The sequence below is a fragment of the Pan paniscus genome, chromosome 10, assembly GCF_029289425.2.
Source record: "Pan paniscus chromosome 10, NHGRI_mPanPan1-v2.0_pri, whole genome shotgun sequence".
NCBI lineage: Eukaryota > Metazoa > Chordata > Mammalia > Primates > Hominidae > Pan > Pan paniscus.
In genome coordinates, this window is record NC_073259.2 from 2,225,533 (window position 1) to 2,247,865 (window position 22,333).

Genomic DNA, 22,333 nt, shown 5'->3' on the forward strand with positions numbered 1-22,333 from the left:
TGGAAATATCTACACGGTCATCTGTGTATAGATGGAAATATCAACACCGTCATCTCTACAAACATGGAAATATCTGCACCGCTATTTGTATAAACATGAAAATATCTACACCGCTGTCTGTATAAACATGGAAATATCTACACCGCTATCTGTATAAACATGGAAATATCTACACCGCTATCTCTATAAACATGGAAATATCTACACCGTGATCTGTATAAACATGGAAATATTTACACCGCTATCTGTATAAGCATGGAAATTTCTAAACCGTTATCTGTATAAATATGGAAATAACTACACCGCTATCTCTATAAGCATGGAAATATCTACACCACCATCTGTATAAACATGGAAATACCTATACAGTCATCTGTGTAAACATGGAAATATCTACACCACCATCTGTATAAACATGGAAATATCTTCAATGCCATCTGTATACACATGGAAATACCTACAGGGCAATCTGTGTATAGATGGAAACATCAACACCGCCATCTGTACAAACATGGAAATATCTACACTGCTATCTCAATAAACATGGAAATATCTACACTGCGGTCTGTATAAACATGGAAATACCTACACTGGTATCTGTATAAACATAGAAATATCAACACAATGATCTGTATAAACATGGAAATATCTACACCGCTATCTGTATAAACATGGAAATATCTGCACCGCTATCTCTATAAACATGGAAATATCTACAAAGACATCTGTATAAACATGGAAATACCTACACAGTCATGTGTAGGAACATTTAAATATCTACACTGCCATCTGTATAAACAAAGAAATATCTACAAAGCCCTCTGTATATATATGGAAGTATCTGCATAGGCATCTGTGTAAACATGGAAATGTCTGCACCGCTATCTGTATAAACATGGAAATACCTACACCGCTGTCTCTATAAACATGGAAATATGTACACCGCTATGTGTATAAACATGGAAATATCTCCACTGCTCTCTGTATAAACATGGAAATATCTCCACCGTTATCTGTATAAACATGGAAATATCTACAGCGCCATCTCTAAAAACATTGAAATATCTACACTGCCATCTGTAAAAACATGGAAATAACTACACCGCCAACTGTATAAGCATGGAAATATCTACACCACCATCTGTATAAACATGGAAATACCTACAATACCATCTGTATACACATGGAAATATCTACACAGACATCTGTATAAATATGGAAATAACTACACGGCCATCTGTATAAACATGCAAATATCTACACTGCCATCTGTAGAAAGATGGAAATATCTACACCGCTATCTCTATAAATATGGAAATATCTACACCGCCATCTCTATAAACATGAAAATATCTACACTGCCATCTCCATAAAGATGGAGGTATCTACTCTGCCATGTGTATAAACACGGAAATATCTACACCACTATCTGTGAAAACATGGGAATATCTACACCGCTATCTGTTTAAACATGGAAATATCTACACAGCCATCTGTGTATAGATGGAAATATCAACACCGCCATCTGTAGAAACATGGAAATATCTACACCGCTATCTCTATAAACATGGAAATATCTGCACTGCCATCTGTAAAAACATGGAAATACGTATACAGTCATCTGTATAAACATGGAAATATCTACAATGCCATCTGTATACACATGGAAATATCTACACAGCCATCTGTATACACATGGAAATATCAACACTGCTATCTCTATAAACATGGAAATATCTACACCGCCATCTCTATAAACATGCAATTATCTACACTGCCATCTCCATAAACATGGAACTAACTACTCTGCCATCTGTATAAACATGGAAACATCTAAACCGCCATCTGTGTGAATAAGGAAATATCTACAATGACATCTGTACAAAAATATAAATATCTGCACCGCGAGCTGTATAAACATGGAAATATCTACATCACTATCTGTATAAACGTGGAAATACCGACACCGCTGTCGGTATAAACATGGAAATATCTACAACGCCATCTATATAAACATGGAAATATCTACACCGCTATGTCTATAAACATGGAAATACCTACACCGCTATCCCAATAAACATGGAAATATCTACACCGCTATCTGTATAAACATGGAAATATCTACAATGCTATCTGTATAAACATGGAAATATCTACCCCGCGATCTGTATAAACATGGAAATATCTACAACACGATCTGTATAAACATGGAAATATCTTCACCACGATCTGTATAAACATGGAAATATCTACACCGCTATCTGTAAAAACATGGTAATATCTACACCACCATCTATATAAACATGGAAATATCTACACCACCATCTGTATAAACATGGAAATATCTACAATGCCATCTGTAGAAAGATGGAAATATCTACACCGCAATCTGTGTAAACATGGAAATATCTACACCGATATCTGTAAAAACATGGAAATATCTACACCGCTATCTCTATAAACATGGAAATATCTACACCGCGATCTGTATAAACATGGAAATATCTACACCGCGATCTGTATAAACATGGAAATATCTACACCGCTATCTGTATAAACATGGAAATATCTACACAGCTATCACTATAAACATGGAAAATCTACACCGCCATCTGTATAAACATGGAAATACCTACAAAGTCATCTGTATAAACATGGAAATATCTACACAGCCATCTGTATAAACATGGAAATATCTACACAACCATCTGTATATACATGGAAATATCTACACCGCTATCTGTATAAACATGGAAATAACTACACCGCTATTAGTATAAACAAGGAAATATCTACACCGTGATCTGTATAAACATGGAAATATCTACACCGCTATCTATATAAACATGGAAATATCTACACCCCTATCTGTATAAGCATGGAAATATCCACACCGCTATCTCTATAAACATGGAAAAATCAACACCGCCATCTCTATGAACATGGAAATATCTACACCGAAATCTCTATAAACATGGAAATATCTACACCACGATCAGTATAAACATGGAAATATCTGCACCGCTATCTCTATAAACATGGAAATATCTACAAAGACATCTGTATAAACATGGAAATACCTACACAGTCATGTGTAGGAACATTTAAATATCTACACTGCCATCTGTATAAACAAAGAAATATCTACAAAGCCCTCTGTATATATATGGAAGTATCTGCATAGGCATCTGTGTAAACATGGAAATGTCTGCACCGCTATCTGTATAAACATGGAAATACCTACACCGCTGTCTCTATAAACATGGAAATATGTACACCGCTATGTGTATAAACATGGAAATATCTCCACTGCTCTCTGTATAAACATGGAAATATCTCCACCGTTATCTGTATAAACATGGAAATATCTACAGCGCCATCTCTAAAAACATTGAAATATCTACACTGCCATCTGTAAAAACATGGAAATAACTACACCGCCAACTGTATAAGCATGGAAATATCTACACCACCATCTGTATAAACATGGAAATACCTACAATACCATCTGTATACACATGGAAATATCTACACAGACATCTGTATAAATATGGAAATAACTACACGGCCATCTGTATAAACATGCAAATATCTACACTGCCATCTGTAGAAAGATGGAAATATCTACACCGCTATCTCTATAAATATGGAAATATCTACACCGCCATCTCTATAAACATGAAAATATCTACACTGCCATCTCCATAAAGATGGAGGTATCTACTCTGCCATGTGTATAAACACGGAAATATCTACACCACTATCTGTGAAAACATGGGAATATCTACACCGCTATCTGTTTAAACATGGAAATATCTACAGAGCCATCTGTGTATAGATGGATATATCAACACCGCCATCTGTAGAAACATGGAAATATCTACACCGCTATCTCTATAAACATGGAAATATCTGCACTGCCATCTGTAAAAACATGGAAATACGTATACAGTCATCTGTATAAACATGGAAATATCTACAATGCCATCTGTATACACATGGAAATATCTACACAGCCATCTGTATAAACATGTAAATATCAACACTGCTATCTCTATAAACATGGAAATATCTACACCGCCATCTCTATAAACATGCAATTATCTACACTGCCATCTCCATAAACATGGAACTAACTACTCTGCCATCTGTATAAACATGGAAACATCTAAACCGCCATCTGTGTGAATAAGGAAATATCTACAATGACATCTGTACAAAAATATAAATATCTGCACCGCGAGCTGTATAAACATGGAAATATCTACATCACTATCTGTATAAACGTGGAAATACCGACACCGCTGTCGGTATAAACATGGAAATATCTACAACGCCATCTATATAAACATGGAAATATCTACACCGCTATGTCTATAAACATGGAAATACCTACACCGCTATCCCAATAAACATGGAAATATCTACACCGCTATCTGTATAAACATGGAAATATCTACACTGCTATCTGTATAAACATGGAAATATCTACACCGCGATCTGTATAAACATGGAAATATCTACAACACGATCTGTATAAACATGGAAATATCTTCACCACGATCTGTATAAACATGGAAATATCTACACCGCTATCTGTAAAAACATGGTAATATCTACACCACCATCTATATAAACATGGAAATATCTACACCACCATCTGTATAAACATGGAAATATCTACAATGCCATCTGTAGAAAGATGGAAATATCTACACCGCAATCTGTGTAAACATGGAAATATCTACACCGATATCTGTCAAAACATGGAAATTTCTACACCGCTATCTCTATAAACATGGAAATATCTACACCGCGATCTGTATAAACATGGAAATATCTACACCGCGATCTGTATAAACATGGAAATATCTACACCGCTATCTGTATAAACATGGAAATATCTACACAGCTATCACTATAAACATGGAAAATCTACACCGCCATCTGTATAAACATGGAAATACCTACAAAGTCATCTGTATAAACATGGAAATATCTACACAGCCATCTGTATAAACATGGAAATATCTACACAACCATCTGTATATACATGGAAATATCTACACCGCTATCTGTATAAACATGGAAATAACTACACCGCTATTAGTATAAACAAGGAAATATCTACACCGTGATCTGTATAAACATGGAAATATCTACACCGCTATCTATATAAACATGGAAATATCTACACCCCTATCTGTATAAGCATGGAAATATCCACACCGCTATCTCTATAAACATGGAAAAATCAACACCGCCATCTCTATGAACATGGAAATATCTACACCGAAATCTCTATAAACATGGAAATATCTACACCACGATCAGAATAAACACGGAAATATCTGCACTGCTATCTGTATAAACATGGAAATATCTCCACTGCTATCTCTATAAACATCGAAATATCTACTCCGCCATCTGTATAAACATGGAAATACTTACAAAGTTATCTGTATAAACATGGAAATAACTACACCGCCATCTGTGTAACCATGGAAATATCTAAACAGCCATGTGTATATACATGGAAATAACTACACCGCTATCTATATAAACATGGAAATAACTACACCGCTATCTGTATAAACATGGAAATATCTACACCGCCATCTACATATCCATGGAAATATCTGCGCTGCCATCTGTATAAACATGGAAATATCTACACGGTCATCTGTGTATAGATGGAAATATCAACACCGTCATCTCTACAAACATGGAAATATCTGCACCGCTATTTGTATAATCATGAAAATATCTACACCGCTGTCTGTATAAACATGGAAATATCTACACCGCTATCTGTATAAACATGGAAATATCTACACCGCTATCTCTATAAACATGGAAATATCTACACCGTGATCTGTATAAACATGGAAATATTTACACCGCTATCTGTATAAGCATGGAAATTTCTAAACCGTTATCTGTATAAATATGGAAATAACTACACCGCTATCTCTATAAACATGGAAATATCTACACCACCATCTGTATAAACATGGAAATACCTATACAGTCATCTGTGTAAACATGGAAATATCTACACCACCATCTGTATAAACATGGAAATATCTTCAATGCCATCTGTATACACATGGAAATACCTACAGGGCAATCTGTGTATAGATGGAAACATCAACACCGCCATCTGTACAAACATGGAAATATCTACACTGCTATCTCAATAAACATGGAAATATCTACACTGCGGTCTGTATAAACATGGAAATACCTACACTGGTATCTGTATAAACATAGAAATATCAACACAATGATCTGTATAAACATGGAAATATCTACACCGCTATCTGTATAAACATGGAAATATCTGCACCGCTATCTCTATAAACATGGAAATATCTACAAAGACATCTGTATAAACATGGAAATACCTACACAGTCATGTGTAGGAACATTTAAATATCTACACTGCCATCTGTATAAACAAAGAAATATCTACAAAGCCCTCTGTATATATATGGAAGTATCTGCATAGGCATCTGTGTAAACATGGAAATATCTGCACCGCTATCTGTATAAACATGGAAATACCTACACCGCTGTCTCTATAAACATGGAAATATGTACACCGCTATGTGTATAAACATGGAAATATCTCCACTGCTCTCTGTATAAACATGGAAATATCTCCACCGTTATCTGTATAAACATGGAAATATCTACAGCGCCATCTCTAAAAACATTGAAATATCTACACTGCCATCTGTAAAAACATGGAAATAACTACACCGCCAACTGTATAAGCATGGAAATATCTACACCACCATCTGTATAAACATGGAAATACCTACAATACCATCTGTATACACATGGAAATATCTACACAGACATCTGTATAAATATGGAAATAACTACACGGCCATCTGTATAAACATGCAAATATCTACACTGCCATCTGTAGAAAGATGGAAATATCTACACCGCTATCTCTATAAATATGGAAATATCTACACCGCCATCTCTATAAACATGAAAATATCTACACTGCCATCTCCATAAAGATGGAGGTATCTCCTCTGCCATGTGTATAAACACGGAAATATCTACACCACTATCTGTGAAAACATGGGAATATCTACACCGCTATCTGTTTAAACATGGAAATATCTACACGGCCATCTGTGTATAGATGGAAATATCAACACCGCCATCTGTAGAAACATGGAAATATCTACACCGCTATCTCTATAAACATGGAAATATCTGCACTGCCATCTGTAAAAACATGGAAATACGTATACAGTCATCTGTATAAACATGGAAATATCTACAATGCCATCTGTATACACATGGAAATATCTACACAGCCATCTGTATACACATGGAAATATCTACAATGCCATCTGTATACACATGGAAATATCTACACAGCCATCTGTATACACATGGAAATATCTACACAGCCATCTGTATAAACATGTAAATATCAACACCGCCATCTCTATAAACATGCAATTATCTACACTGCCATCTCCATAAACATGGAACTAACTACTCTGCCATCTGTATAAACATGGAAACATCTAAACCGCCATCTGTGTGAATAAGGAAATATCTACAATGACATCTGTACAAAAATATAAATATCTGCACCGCGAGCTGTATAAACATGGAAATATCTACATCGCTATCTGTATAAACGTGGAAATACCGACACCGCTGTCGGTATAAACATGGAAATATCTACAACGCCATCTATATAAACATGGAAATATCTACACCGCTATGTCTATAAACATGGAAATACCTACACCGCTATCCCAATAAACATGGAAATATCTACACCGCTATCTGTATAAACATGGAAATATCTACACTGCTATCTGTATAAACATGGAAATATCTACACCGCGATCTGTATAAACATGGAAATATCTACAACACGATCTGTATAAACATGGAAATATCTTCACCACGATCTGTATAAACATGGAAATATCTACACCGCTATCTGTAAAAACATGGTAATATCTACACCACCATCTATATAAACATGGAAATATCTACACCACCATCTGTATAAACATGGAAATATCTACAATGCCATCTGTAGAAAGATGGAAATATCTACACCGCAATCTGTGTAAACATGGAAATATCTACACCGATATCTGTAAAAACATGGAAATATCTACACCGCTATCTCTATAAACATGGAAATATCTACACCGCGATCTGTATAAACATGGAAATATCTACACCGCGATCTGTATAAACATGGAAATATCTACACCGCTATCTGTATAAACATGGAAATATCTACACAGCTATCACTATAAACATGGAAAATCTACACCGCCATCTGTATAAACATGGAAATACCTACAAAGTCATCTGTATAAACATGGAAATATCTACACAGCCATCTGTATAAACATGGAAATATCTACACAACCATCTGTATATACATGGAAATATCTACACCGCTATCTGTATAAACATGGAAATAACTACACCGCTATTAGTATAAACAAGGAAATATCTACACCGTGATCTGTATAAACATGGAAATATCTACACCGCTATCTCTATAAACATGGAAATATCTACACCCCTATCTGTATAAGCATGGAAATATCCACACCGCTATCTCTATAAACATGGAAAAATCAACACCGCTATCTCTATGAACATGGAAATATCTACACCGAAATCTCTATAAACATGGAAATATCTACACCACGATCAGAATAAACACGGAAATATCTGCACCGCTATCTGTATAAACATGGAAATATCTCCACTGCTATCTCTATAAACATCGAAATATCTACTCCGCCATCTGTATAAACATGGAAATACTTACAAAGTTATCTGTATAAACATGGAAATAACTACACCGCCATCTGTGTAACCATGGAAATATCTAAACAGCCATGTGTATATACATGGAAATAACTACACCGCTATCTATATAAACATGGAAATAACTACACCGCTATCTGTATAAACATGGAAATATCTACACCGCCATCTACATATCCATGGAAATATCTGCGCTGCCATCTGTATAAACATGGAAATATCTACACGGTCATCTGTGTATAGATGGAAATATCAACACCGTCATCTCTACAAACATGGAAATATCTGCACCGCTATTTGTATAAACATGAAAATATCTACACCGCTGTCTGTATAAACATGGAAATATCTACACCGCTATCTGTATAAACATGGAAATATCTACACCGCTATCTCTATAAACATGGAAATATCTACACCGTGATCTGTATAAACATGGAAATATTTACACCGCTATCTGTATAAGCATGGAAATTTCTAAACCGTTATCTGTATAAATATGGAAATAACTACACCGCTATCTCTATAAACATGGAAATATCTACACCACCATCTGTATAAACATGGAAATACCTATACAGTCATCTGTGTAAACATGGAAATATCTACACCACCATCTGTATAAACATGGAAATATCTTCAATGCCATCTGTATACACATGGAAATACCTACAGGGCAATCTGTGTATAGATGGAAACATCAACACCGCCATCTGTACAAACATGGAAATATCTACACTGCTATCTCAATAAACATGGAAATATCTACACTGCGGTCTGTATAAACATGGAAATACCTACACTGGTATCTGTATAAACATAGAAATATCAACACAATGATCTGTATAAACATGGAAATATCTACACCGCTATCTGTATAAACATGGAAATATCTGCACCGCTATCTCTATAAACATGGAAATATCTACAAAGACATCTGTATAAACATGGAAATACCTACACAGTCATGTGTAGGAACATTTAAATATCTACACTGCCATCTGTATAAACAAAGAAATATCTACAAAGCCCTCTGTATATATATGGAAGTATCTGCATAGGCATCTGTGTAAACATGGAAATATCTGCACCGCTATCTGTATAAACATGGAAATACCTACACCGCTGTCTCTATAAACATGGAAATATGTACACCGCTATGTGTATAAACATGGAAATATCTCCACTGCTCTCTGTATAAACATGGAAATATCTCCACCGTTATCTGTATAAACATGGAAATATCTACAGCGCCATCTCTAAAAACATTGAAATATCTACACTGCCATCTGTAAAAACATGGAAATAACTACACCGCCAACTGTATAAGCATGGAAATATCTACACCACCATCTGTATAAACATGGAAATACCTACAATACCATCTGTATACACATGGAAATATCTACACAGACATCTGTATAAATATGGAAATAACTACACGGCCATCTGTATAAACATGCAAATATCTACACTGCCATCTGTAGAAAGATGGAAATATCTACACCGCTATCTCTATAAATATGGAAATATCTACACCGCCATCTCTATAAACATGAAAATATCTACACTGCCATCTCCATAAAGATGGAGGTATCTACTCTGCCATGTGTATAAACACGGAAATATCTACACCACTATCTGTGAAAACATGGGAATATCTACACCGCTATCTGTTTAAATATGGAAATATCTACACGGCCATCTGTGTATAGATGGAAATATCAACACCGCCATCTGTAGAAACATGGAAATATCTACACCGCTATCTCTATAAACATGGAAATATCTGCACTGCCATCTGTAAAAACATGGAAATACGTATACAGTCATCTGTATAAACATGGAAATATCTACAATGCCATCTGTATACACATGGAAATATCTACACAGCCATCTGTATACACATGGAAATATCTACACAGCCATCTGTATAAACATGTAAATATCAACACCGCCATCTCTATAAACATGCAATTATCTACACTGCCATCTCCATAAACATGGAACTAACTACTCTGCCATCTGTATAAACATGGAAACATCTAAACCGCCATCTGTGTGAATAAGGAAATATCTACAATGACATCTGTACAAAAATATAAATATCTGCACCGCGAGCTGTATAAACATGGAAATATCTACATCGCTATCTGTATAAACGTGGAAATACCGACACCGCTGTCGGTATAAACATGGAAATATCTACAACGCCATCTATATAAACATGGAAATATCTACACCGCTATGTCTATAAACATGGAAATACCTACACCGCTATCCCAATAAACATGGAAATATCTACACCGCTATCTGTATAAACATGGAAATATCTACACTGCTATCTGTATAAATATGGAAATATCTACACCGCGATCTGTATAAACATGGAAATATCTACAACACGATCTGTATAAACATGGAAATATCTTCACCACGATCTGTATAAACATGGAAATATCTACACCGCTATCTGTAAAAACATGGTAATATCTACACCACCATCTATATAAACATGGAAATATCTACACCACCATCTGTATAAACATGGAAATATCTACAATGCCATCTGTAGAAAGATGGAAATATCTACACCGCAATCTGTGTAAACATGGAAATATCTACACCGATATCTGTAAAAACATGGAAATATCTACACCACTATCTCTATAAACATGGAAATATCTACACCGCGATCTCTATAAACATGGAAATATCTACACCGCGATCTGTATAAACATGGAAATATCTACACCGCTATCTGTATAAACATGGAAATATCTACACAGCTATCACTATAAACATGGAAAATCTACACCGCCATCTGTATAAACATGGAAACACCTACAAAGTCATCTGTATAAACATGGAAATATCTACACAGCCATCTGTATAAACATGGAAATATCTACACAACCATCTGTATATACATGGAAATATCTACACCGCTATCTGTATAAACATGGAAATAACTACACCGCTATTAGTATAAACAAGGAAATATCTACACCGTGATCTGTATAAACATGGAAATATCTACACCGCTATCTCTATAAACATGGAAATATCTACACCCCTATCTGTATAAGCATGGAAATATCCACACCGCTATCTCTATAAACATGGAAAAATCAACACCGCTATCTCTATGAACATGGAAATATCTACACCGAAATCTCTATAAACATGGAAATATCTACACCACGATCAGAATAAACACGGAAATATCTGCACCGCTATCTGTATAAACATGGAAATATCTCCACTGCTATCTCTATAAACATAGAAATATCTACTCCGCCATCTGTATAAACATGGAAATACTTACAAAGTTATCTGTATAAACATGGAAATAACTACACCGCCATCTGTGTAACCATGGAAATATCTAAACAGCCATGTGTATATACATGGAAATAACTACACCGCTATCTATATAAACATGGAAATAACTACACCGCTATCTGTATAAACATGGAAATATCTACACCGCCATCTACATATCCATGGAAATATCTGCGCTGCCATCTGTATAAACATGGAAATATCTACACGGTCATCTATGTATAGATGGAAATATCAACACCGTCATCTCTACAAACATGGAAATATCTGCACCGCTATTTGTATAAACATGAAAATATCTACACCGCTGTCTGTATAAACATGGAAATATCTACACCGCTATCTGTATAAACATGGAAATATCTACACCGCTATCTCTATAAACATGGAAATATCTACACCGTGATCTGTATAAACATGGAAATATTTACACCGCTATCTGTATAAGCATGGAAATTTCTAAACCGTTATCTGTATAAATATGGAAATAACTACACCGCTATCTCTATAAACATGGAAATATCTACACCACCATCTGTATAAACATGGAAATACCTATACAGTCATCTGTGTAAACATGGAAATATCTACACCACCATCTGTATAAACATGGAAATATCTTCAATGCCATCTGTATACACATGGAAATACCTACAGGGCAATCTGTGTATAGATGGAAACATCAACACCGCCATCTGTACAAACATGGAAATATCTACACTGCTATCTCAATAAACATGGAAATATCTACACTGCGGTCTGTATAAACATGGAAATACCTACACTGGTATCTGTATAAACATAGAAATATCAACACAATGATCTGTATAAACATGGAAATATCTACACCGCTATCTGTATAAACATGGAAATATCTGCACCGCTATCTCTATAAACATGGAAATATCTACAAAGACATCTGTATAAACATGGAAATACCTACACAGTCATGTGTAGGAACATTTAAATATCTACACTGCCATCTGTATAAACAAAGAAATATCTACAAAGCCCTCTGTATATATATGGAAGTATCTGCATAGGCATCTGTGTAAACATGGAAATATCTGCACCGCTATCTGTATAAACATGGAAATACCTACACCGCTGTCTCTATAAACATGGAAATATGTACACCGCTATGTGTATAAACATGGAAATATCTCCACTGCTCTCTGTATAAACATGGAAATATCTCCACCGTTATCTGTATAAACATGGAAATATCTACAGCGCCATCTCTAAAAACATTGAAATATCTACACTGCCATCTGTAAAAACATGGAAATAACTACACCGCCAACTGTATAAGCATGGAAATATCTACACCACCATCTGTATAAACATGGAAATACCTACAATACCATCTGTATACACATGGAAATATCTACACAGACATCTGTATAAATATGGAAATAACTACACGGCCATCTGTATAAACATGCAAATATCTACACTGCCATCTGTAGAAAGATGGAAATATCTACACCGCTATCTCTATAAATATGGAAATATCTACACCGCCATCTCTATAAACATGAAAATATCTACACTGCCATCTCCATAAAGATGGAGGTATCTACTCTGCCATGTGTATAAACACGGAAATATCTACACCACTATCTGTGAAAACATGGGAATATCTACACCGCTATCTGTTTAAACATGGAAATATCTACACGGCCATCTGTGTATAGATGGAAATATCAACACCGCCATCTGTAGAAACATGGAAATATCTACACCGCTATCTCTATAAACATGGAAATATCTGCACTGCCATCTGTAAAAACATGGAAATACGTATACAGTCATCTGTATAAACATGGAAATATCTACAATGCCATCTGTATACACATGGAAATATCTACACAGCCATCTGTATACACATGGAAATATCTACACAGCCATCTGTATAAACATGTAAATATCAACACCGCCATCTCTATAAACATGCAATTATCTACACTGCCATCTCCATAAACATGGAACTAACTACTCTGCCATCTGTATAAACATGGAAACATCTAAACCGCCATCTGTGTGAATAAGGAAATATCTACAATGACATCTGTACAAAAATATAAATATCTGCACCGCGAGCTGTATAAACATGGAAATATCTACATCGCTATCTGTATAAACGTGGAAATACCGACACCGCTGTCGGTATAAACATGGAAATATCTACAACGCCATCTATATAAACATGGAAATATCTACACCGCTATGTCTATAAACATGGAAATACCTACACCGCTATCCCAATAAACATGGAAATATCTACACCGCTATCTGTATAAACATGGAAATATCTACACTGCTATCTGTATAAATATGGAAATATCTACACCGCGATCTGTATAAACATGGAAATATCTACAACACGATCTGTATAAACATGGAAATATCTTCACCACGATCTGTATAAACATGGAAATATCTACACCGCTATCTGTAAAAACATGGTAATATCTACACCACCATCTATATAAACATGGAAATATCTACACCACCATCTGTATAAACATGGAAATATCTACAATGCCATCTGTAGAAAGATGGAAATATCTACACCGCAATCTGTGTAAACATGGAAATATCTACACCGATATCTGTAAAAACATGGAAATATCTACACCGCTATCTCTATAAACATGGAAATATCTACACCGCGATCTGTATAAACATGGAAATATCTACACCGCGATCTGTATAAACATGGAAATATCTACACCGCGATCTGTATAAACATGGAAAATCTACACCGCCATCTGTATAAACATGGAAATACCTACAAAGTCATCTGTATAAACATGGAAATATCTACACAGCCATCTGTATAATCATGGAAATATCTACACAACCATCTGTATATACATGGAAATATCTACACCGCTATCTGTATAAACATGGAAATAACTACACCGCTATTAGTATAAACAAGGAAATATCTACACCGTGATCTGTATAAACATGGAAATATCTACACCGCTATCTCTATAAACATGGAAATATCTACACCCCTATCTGTATAAGCATGGAAATATCCACACCGCTATCTCTATAAACATGGAAAAATCAACACCGCTATCTCTATGAACGTGGAAATATCTACACCGAAATCTCTATAAACATGGAAATATCTACACCACGATCAGAATAAACACGGAAATATCTGCACCGCTATCTGTATAAACATGGAAATATCTCCACTGCTATCTCTATAAACATCGAAATATCTACTCCGCCATCTGTATAAACATGGAAATTCTTACAAAGTTATCTGTATAAACATGGAAATAACTACACCGCCATCTGTGTAACCATGGAAATATCTAAACAGCCATGTGTATATACATGGAAATAACTACAACGCTATCTATATAAACATGGAAATAACTACACCGCTATCTGTATAAACATGGAAATATCTACACCGCCATCTACATATCCATGGAAATATCTGCGCTGCCATCTGTATAAACATGGAAATATCTACACGGTCATCTGTGTATAGATGGAAATATCAACACCGTCATCTCTACAAACATGGAAATATCTGCACCGCTATTTGTATAATCATGAAAATATCTACACCGCTGTCTGTATAAACATGGAAATATCTACACCGCTATCTGTATAAACATGGAAATATCTACACCGCTATCTCTATAAACATGGAAATATCTACACCGTGATCTGTATAAACATGGAAATATTTACACCGCTATCTGTATAAGCATGGAAATTTCTAAACCGTTATCTGTATAAATATGGAAATAACTACACCGCTATCTCTATAAACATGGAAATATCTACACCACCATCTGTATAAACATGGAAATACCTATACAGTCATCTGTGTAAACATGGAAATATCTACACCACCATCTGTATAAACATGGAAATATCTTCAATGCCATCTGTATACACATGGAAATACCTACAGGGCAATCTGTGTATAGATGGAAACATCAACACCGCCATCTGTACAAACATGGAAATATCTACACTGCTATCTCAATAAACATGGAAATATCTACACTGCGGTCTGTATAAACATGGAAATACCTACACTGGTATCTGTATAAACATAGAAATATCAACACAATGATCTGTATAAACATGGAAATATCTACACCGCTATCTGTATAAACATGGAAATATCTGCACCGCTATCTCTATAAACATGGAAATATCTACAAAGACATCTGTATAAACATGGAAATACCTACACAGTCATGTGTAGGAACATTTAAATATCTACACTGCCATCTGTATAAACAAAGAAATATCTACAAAGCCCTCTGTATATATATGGAAGTATCCGCATAGGCATCTGTGTAAACATGGAAATATCTGCACCGCTATCTGTATAAACATGGAAATACCTACACCGCTGTCTCTATAAACATGGAAATATGTACACCGCTATGTGTATAAACATGGAAATATCTCCACTGCTCTCTGTATAAACATGGAAATATCTCCACCGTTATCTGTATAAACATGGAAATATCTACAGCGCCATCTCTAAAAACATTGAAATATCTACACTGCCATCTGTAAAAACATGGAAATAACTACACCGCCAACTGTATAAGCATGGAAATATCTACACCACCATCTGTATAAACATGGAAATACCTACAATACCATCTGTATACACATGGAAATATCTACACAGACATCTGTATAAATATGGAAATAACTACACGGCCATCTGTATAAACATGCAAATATCTACACTGCCATCTGTAGAAAGATGGAAATATCTACACCGCTATCTCTATAAATATGGAAATATCTACACCGCCATCTCTATAAACATGAAAATATCTACACTGCCATCTCCATAAAGATGGAGGTATCTACTCTGCCATGTGTATAAACACGGAAATATCTACACCACTATCTGTGAAAACATGGGAATATCTACACCGCTATCTGTTTAAACATGGAAATATCTACACGGCCATCTGTGTATAGATGGAAATATCAACACCGCCATCTGTAGAAACATGGAAATATCTACACCGCTATCTCTATAAACATGGAAATATCTGCACTGCCATCTGTAAAAACATGGAAATACGTATACAGTCATCTGTATAAACATGGAAATATCTACAATGCCATCTGTATACACATGGAAATATCTACACAGCCGTCTGTATAAACATGTAAATATCAACACTGCTATCTCTATAAACATGGAAATATCTACACCGCCATCTCTATAAACATGCAATTATCTACACTGCCATCCCCATAAACATGGAACTAACTACTCTGCCATCTGTATAAACATGGAAACATCTAAACCGCCATCTGTGTGAATAAGGAAATATCTACAATGACATCTGTACAAAAATATAAATATCTGCACCGCGAGCTGTATAAACATGGAAATATCTACATCGCTATTTGTATAAACGTGGAAATACCGACACCGCTGTCGGTATAAACATGGAAATATCTACAACGCCATCTATATAAACATGGAAATATCTACACCGCTATGTCTATAAACATGGAAATACCTACACCGCTATCCCAATAAACATGGAAATATCTACACCGCTATCTGTATAAACATGGAAATATCTACACTGCTATCTGTATAAATATGGAAATATCTACACCGCGATCTGTATAAACATGGAAATATCTACAACACGATCTGTATAAACATGGAAATATCTTCACCACGATCTGTATAAACATGGAAATATCTACACCGCTATCTGTGAAAACATGGTAATATCTACACCACCATCTATATAAACATGGAAATATCTACACCACCATCTGTATAAACATGGAAATATCTACAATGCCATCTGTAGATAGATGGAAATATCTACACCGCAATCTGTGTAAACATGGAAATATCTATACCGATATCTGTAAAAACATGGAAATATCTACACCGCTATCTCTATAAACATGGAAATATCTACACCGCGATCTGTATAAACATGGAAATATCTACACCGCGATCTGTATAAACATGGAAATATCTACACCGCGATCTGTATAAACATGGAAAATCTACACCGCCATCTGTATAAACATGGAAATACCTACAAAGTCATCTGTATAAACATGGAAATATCTACACAGCCATCTGTATAAACATGGAAATATCTACACAACCATCTGTATATACATGGAAATATCTACACCGCTATCTGTATAAACATGAAAATAACTACACCGCTATTAGTATAAACAAGGAAATATCTACACCGTGATCTGTATAAACATGGAAATATCTACACCGCTATCTCTATAAACATGGAAATATCTACACCCCTATCTGTATAAGCATGGAAATATCCACACCGCTATCTCTATAAACATGGAAAAATCAACACCGCTATCTCTATGAACATGGAAATATCTACACCGAAATCTCTATAAACATGGAAATATCTACACCACGATCAGAATAAACACGGAAATATCTGCACCGCTATCTGTATAAACATGGAAATATCTCCACTGCTATCTCTATAAACATCGAAATATCTACTCCGCCATCTGTATAAACATGGAAATACTTACAAAGTTATCTGTATAAACATGGAAATAACTACACCGCCATCTGTGTAACCATGGAAATATCTAAACAGCCAAGTGTATATACATGGAAATAACTACACCGCTATCTATATAAACATGGAAATAACTACACCGCTATCTGTATAAACATGGAAATATCTACACCGCCATCTACATATCCATGGAAATATCTGCGCTGCCATCTGTATAAACATGGAAATATCTACACGGTCATCTGTGTATAGATGGAAATATCAACACCGTCATCTCTACAAACATGGAAATATCTGCACCGCTATTTGTATAAACATGAAAATATCTACACCGCTGTCTGTATAAACATGGAAATATCTACACCGCTATCTGTATAAACATGGAAATATCTACACCGCTATCTCTATAAACATGGAAATATCTACACCGTGATCTGTATAAACATGGAAATATTTACACCGCTATCTGTATAAGCATGGAAATTTCTAAACCGTTATCTGTATAAATATGGAAATAACTACACCGCTATCTCTATAAACATGGAAATATCTACACCACCATCTGTATAAACATGGAAATACCTATAGAGTCATCTGTGTAAACATGGAAATATCTACACCACCATCTGTATAAACATGGAAATATCTTCAATGCCATCTGTATACACATGGAAATACCTACAGGGCAATCTGTGTATAGATGGAAACATCAACACCGCCATCTGTACAAACATGGAAATATCTACACTGCTATCTCAATAAACACGGAAATATCTACACTGCGGTCTGTATAAACATGGAAATACCTACACTGGTATCTGTATAAACATAGAAATATCAACACAATGATCTGTATAAACATGGAAATATCTACACCGCTATCTGTATAAACATGGAAATATCTGCACCGCTATCTCTATAAACATGGAAATATCTACAAAGACATCTGTATAAACATGGAAATACCTACACAGTCATGTGTAGGAACATTTAAATATCTACACTGCCATCTGTATAAACAAAGAAATATCTACAAAGCCCTCTGTATATATATGGAAGTATCCGCATAGGCATCTGTGTAAACATGGAAATATCTGCACCGCTATCTGTATAAACATGGAAATACCTACACCGCTGTCTCTATAAACATGGAAATATGTACACCGCTATGTGTATAAACATGGAAATATCTCCACTGCTCTCTGTATAAACATGGAAATATCTCCACCGTTATCTGTATAAACATGGAAATATCTACAGCGCCATCTCTAAAAACATTGAAATATCTACACTGCCATCTGTAAAAACATGGAAATAACTACACCGCCAACTGTATAAGCATGGAAATATCTACACCACCATCTGTATACACATGGAAATACCTACAATACCATCTGTATACACATGGAAATATCTACACAGACATCTGTATAAATATGGAAATAACTACACGGCCATCTGTATAAACATGCAAATATCTACACTGCCATCTGTAGAAAGATGGAAATATCTACACCGCTATCTCTATAAATATGGAAATATCTACACCGCCATCTCTATAAACATGAAAATATCTACACTGCCATCTCCATAAAGATGGAGGTATCTACTCTGCCATGTGTATAAACACGGAAATATCTACACCACTATCTGTGAAAACATGGGAATATCTACACCGCTATCTGTTTAAACATGGAAATATCTACACGGCCATCTGTGTATAGATGGAAATATCAACACCGCCATCTGTAGAAACATGGAAATATCTACACCGCTATCTCTATAAACATGGAAATATCTGCACTGCCATCTGTAAAATCATGGAAATACGTATACAGTCATCTGTATAAACATGGAAATATCTACAATGCCATCTGTATACACATGGAAATATCTACACAGCCGTCTGTATAAACATGTAAATATCAACACTGCTATCTCTATAAACATGGAAATATCTACACCGCCATCTCTATAAACATGCAATTATCTACACTGCCATCCCCATAAACATGGAACTAACTACTCTGCCATCTGTATAAACATGGAAACATCTAAACCGCCATCTGTGTGAATAAGGAAATATCTACAATGACATCTGTACAAAAATATAAATATCTGCACCGCGAGCTGTATAAACATGGAAATATCTACATCGCTATCTGTATAAACGTGGAAATACCGACACCGCTGTCGGTATAAACATGGAAATATCTACAACGCCATCTATATAAACATGGAAATATCTACACCGCTATGTCTATAAACATGGAAATACCTACACCGCTATCCCAATAAACATGGAAATATCTACACCGCTATCTGTATAAACATGGAAATATCTACACTGCTATCTGTATAAACATGGAAATATCTTCACCGCGATCTGTATAAACATGGAAATATCTACAACACGATCTGTATAAACATGGAAATATCTTCACCACGATCTGTATAAACATGGAAATATCTACACCGCTATCTGTAAAAACATGGTAATATCTACACCACCATCTATATAAACATGGAAATATCTACACCACCATCTGTATAAACATGGAAATATCTACAATGCCATCTGTAGAAAGATGGAAATATCTACACCGCAATCTGTGTAAACATGGAAATATCTACACCGATATCTGTAAAAACATGGAAATATCTACACCGCTATCTCTATAAACATGGAAATATCTACACCGCGATCTGTATAAACATGGAAATATCTACACCGCGATCTGTATAAACATGGAAATATCTACACCGCTATCTGTATAAACATGGAAATATCTACACAGCTATCACTATAAACATGGAAAATCTACACCGCCATCTGTATAAACATGGAAATACCTACAAAGTCATCTGTATAAACATGGAAATATCTACACAGCCATCTGTATAAACATGGAAATATCTACACAACCATCTGTATATACATGGAAATATCTACACCGCTATCTGTATAAACATGGAAATAACTACACCGCTATTAGTATAAACAAGGAAATATCTACACCGTGATCTGTATAAACATGGAAATATCTACACCGCTATCTCTATAAACATGGAAATATCTACACCCCTATCTGTATAAGCATGGAAATATCCACACCGCTATCTCTATAAACATGGAAAAATCAACACCGCTATCTCTATGAACATGGAAATATCTACACCGAAATCTCTATAAACATGGAAATATCTACACCACGATCAGAATAAACACGGAAATATCTGCACCGCTATCTGTATAAACATGGAAATATCTCCACTGCTATCTCTATAAACATCGAAATATCTACTCCGCCATCTGTATAAACATGGAAATACTTACAAAGTTATCTGTATAAACATGGAAATAACTACACCGCCATCTGTGTAACCATGGAAATATCTAAACAGCCATGTGTATATACATGGAAATAACTACACCGCTATCTATATAAACATGGAAATAACTACACCGCTATCTGTATAAACATGGAAATATCTACACCGCCATCTACATATCCATGGAAATATCTGCGCTGCCATCTGTATAAACATGGAAATATCTACACGGTCATCTGTGTATAGATGGA